The sequence below is a fragment of the Spermophilus citellus genome (genome assembly GCF_964194105.1).
Source record: "Spermophilus citellus genome assembly, chromosome: 2".
Taxonomy (NCBI): domain Eukaryota; kingdom Metazoa; phylum Chordata; class Mammalia; order Rodentia; family Sciuridae; genus Spermophilus; species Spermophilus citellus.
Genome location: NC_138183.1, coordinates 38,077,168 through 38,081,269, shown reverse-complemented (window position 1 = coordinate 38,081,269; position 4,102 = coordinate 38,077,168). Strand labels below are relative to the sequence as shown.

The 4,102-nt window shown below is 35.0% G+C and overlaps 1 pseudogene across 1 annotated transcript; it reads left to right on the top strand.

The window, feature by feature from the left end:
* The first annotated feature begins 395 nt into the window (after nucleotides 1–395).
* Nucleotides 396–1,432, top strand: LOC308641497 (dnaJ homolog subfamily B member 4-like; annotated as a pseudogene). The gene has a single exon. The product of its transcript is annotated as a dnaJ homolog subfamily B member 4-like (transcript).
* The last annotated feature ends 2,670 nt before the right edge of the window (nucleotides 1,433–4,102 follow it).

Below are 4,102 nucleotides of genomic sequence, written 5' to 3'. Positions count from 1 at the left end.
TGCTCTACCACTGAGCCACAACTCCAGCCCAAGAATTTTAAAAGGAAGTAAAATTTACAAAGAATCTTGTATGTGATTGAGTTGATAAATTTATGGGTCTTTGTGGCAGCAAAATAGATATTAAAGATATAGTCTGACTGGGTGTGGTGGCACACACCTGTAATCCCAGTGGCCGGGAGACTGAGACAGGAGGATCACAAGTTCAAAGCCAGCCTCAGCAAAAGATATACCTTGGTGCCTCTTTTCTGTGTGTTTTTTGGGGAATAGCAGTTTGATCAGTGTCTGAAACTGGAGGCAGCCCAATGTTGTGGAAAAGACTCTAGATTTGGTCCCAGAGAATCTAGAATCAAGTGTATGCCCTTTGGGAAATCTAAGTTCATATCAAGGCATTCAAAATGGGGAAAGAGTATTATTGCATTTGGGGAATTAAAAAAGGAGCTTCAGATGAAGATATTAAAAAGGCTTACCAAAAATAAGCCCTCAAATTTCATCTGGACAAGAACAAATCTCCTCAAGCAGAGCAAAAATTTAAAGAGGTCACAGAAGCTTATGAAATGTTGAGCGATCCTAAAAAGAGGGAAATATATAATCAGTTTGGGGAAAAAGGGTCAAAAGGAGGAGCAGGAGGTACCTTCCAGTACACCTTTTGTGGTAATACTCATGCCACATTTGCAGCATTTTTCGGAGGTTCCAACCCCTTGGAAATCTTCTTTGGAAGACAGATGTGTGGTGGTAGATATTCTGAAAAAATGCAAATAGATGGAGATCTTTTTAGTGCCTTGGGATTCAGCATGAATGGATATTCAAGAATCAGGAATTCTGTGGGGCCATCCCATCTCAAACAATATCCTTCAGTTATTCATGAATTTAGAGTATCACTTGAAGAAATATACAATGCTTGTACCAAACAGTTCTTAGAAAAGGGTAAACCCTGATGGAAGGAATTATAGATTTGAGGACAAAATCCTCACCATTGAAATTAAAAAAGGGTTGAAAGAAGGCACCAAAATTTACTTTTCCAAGGGAAGAAGATGAAACACCAAATAATATTCTGGCATACACTGTTTTTATTATTAAAGACAAAGATCACCCCAAATTTAAAAGAGATAAATCAAATATAATTTATAATGCTAAAATTAGTTTATGGGAGACATTGTGTGGCTGTTCAATTAATGTGCCTACACTGAATGGAAGAAACATACCTATAACAATAAATGATATTGTAAAATCTGGCATGAGAAAAAGAATTATTGGATATGGCCTGCCATTTGCAAAAAGTCCTAATCAATGTGGTGACCTTCTAATGGAATTTGAGATGTCCTTCCTAGATACTATATCTTCATCATCCAAAAAAGTTCTTAGAAAACATCTTCCTGCCTCACAGAATGAAGAATTTTATTACCCATATTTTGATAAGGCACTGAAAATATAAAAGGACTGGCAGTTTACTGATGTAGATGTGAATTCTGTAAAAAAAAATGTGTAAATTCTTCTGAGGGCTCATTAAATTGCATGAATAGAGATGGTTCAAATAAACAGGCAAAAGGGATTTTTACAGTTAGAGATGAAGGGAAAACTTCTCACTGTATTTTATTTCTCCCAAATCAGAAATTTTAGTATTTTGCTTATACATGAAAGTTGGTGTAATGGTTAATTTGAATTGTCAAGTGATTTGATTAGGAGATGCCAAAGATTAAGAGAATTACAGGTGTGTCAATGAGGGTGTCTCTAGGAATGTTTAACATGTGGGATAGCCAACTGAAGTGGAGACACTCCCTATGTGTAGGCAGCACCGACCAATAGGATGATGGCTTGGATGGAATAAAAGTTGGAAGAACAAGTGTGTAGCAGCAGATGCAAGCTCAATTCTTCTTGAATGGGTTCTTGATCACCGCAGTCATCTGAGGATATCAGACCCTTGCTTCAATTCTCCAGTAGCCTTTGGTCTTAGACTAGGGTAGCATCATTGATCCCTCTTGTTCTGGGGCTTTAGCTTCTTGGACTGTGCAGCTTCTGGTCCTTCCAGCTCTCCAGCCTGCAGAAGGCCATTGTGGACTATCTAGCTTCTGGTCAAGTAAGCCAACCTAATAAGTCTGCCTTTTATAATAATACTTTCTGTTGATTCTTTTCCTCTAGAGAACCCTGACTAATACAGTTGGTTTTGTGAAGTCAGCAGATATATATTTTAAATAAAGTACTAGACAATCTAATTACTTTATTTCTTATATCTTTAGATAATAAGTATTACTAGGTTCCTGTTTATAATGGAAATGTCAATTCTTTTAAAAAATTTTATATTTTTTTTTGTTCATAGATACAACTTTTTAAAATGTTTTTTATTTATTTTTATGTGGTGCTGAGAATTGAACTCAGTGCCTCATACATGGGAGGCAAGTGCTATACCACTGAGCTATGGTCTCAGCCCTCAATTCTTAACTATACATGCAATATGTATTTCTAGAAGAGAATAAAAGCCAAAGTTGTTTGGAAATGTGGTTATTAGATTTAAATCACCCTGAAATACTGTTTAAGGGCTAATACTAACCAGTAAAGAACATATTCATGAATATGTTTCACCATTTTGATTTTTGAAGTATATGGTATTATTTTATTTATTTATTTATTTATTTATTTATTTATTTATTTATTTATTTATTAGTTGTTGATAGAAGTTTATATTTCTTTGTTTATATTTGGTGCTGAGAATTGAACCCAGTGCTTCACATATGCTTGGCAAGTGCTCTGCCACTGAGCCACCACCCCAGCCCCCAGTTGTAATGTTCTTAAGACCAGACCTTTCCTTCATAAAAATAAAATAAATGGCAATTTGTCTCCTATGGAAATCCCAATTGCCTGAATTACTGATATTTTAGAAATAGACTGTTTTTAAATGCCATATGTAATTTTATGCATGTTAACTATATATCTTTGGCTTAATAAATTATAGGCTAATTTTGTTGTCCACTAGTTTAAAATAATTTGTTTAATAAGAAATGTGTTTTTAGAGGAAATGAAACACTGTTACGGAATTAATTTCCAATTACACAGTTTTCTATAACTTACTCATATATGCTATATATACCTTATATAATTTCCCTAAAAAGAACAAACTATTACTAATGGTGTTAAACCAAAATATAGGAAACATAAACACAAACTGCTGCTTATGATCAATGTTGCTACTATTTGCTATGCATATAAGCATTTTACTTTTTTATATGTATAGATTTCATTTTAAAAATATATTTGCATTTAAAATAAAAATACATATTTTAGTGTTATTATAGAAATGATGTTTCTTGATTCATAGCTATTATACAAACTGAAATGTTTTTGCATGTAATTTTGTTTTGTATATTCCTTGTAAAACTTTATAACTGTTGCCTGTTAGTGTTTTGCAGCATTGCTTCTTTTTTTTTTTTTTTTTTTAGTATTTATTTTTTAGTTTTAGGTGGACACAATATCTTCATTTTATCTTTATGTGGTGTTGAGGATTGAACCCAGTGCCTCGCGCATGCCAGGCAAGTGTGCTACCATTTAAGCCATATCCCCAGCCCGCAGCATTGCTTCTAATAGGATAATCTGAATTAATTTGAGAAAATAGGCCATCACCTATAGGACAGATAATGCTGACTTCCCAGTACTAATACTGACCCCAATTAATTATAGACATTAAAGTTAAAACCTAGCTACTCCTACTTCAAGACTGGTAAAACTGACCTACCTGCTAGATGTTTAAAAACCAAAATTTATAGACCAAAATCAAGGAAGTAAAAGGGCCAAGGAAAAAGTAGCCAATATTTTGGCCCTTGCCCTCTAAGGTCAGCTAGGATGCAGGGAAAAATGAGTCCCCTATAAGGGCCCTGCAACTCTAGTGAGTCACCTGACCTCCTAATCCCCTCTCTAGGGGATCAAGAGGATCCTAGAGAACAGGAAGTCAACTAGTGCACATTCTTCAAAGTGGAGTGTCATCAAAGAGAGAAATGTGCCTGATGTTTTCAAGGAAAGCCACATGTGATCAGAAAGACCCTGACCTGCCCTGACAGATGGCACATTTGGAAGAGGAAAAGCTAAAGGAGCCAAAAGGCTTCTCATAAGTCCT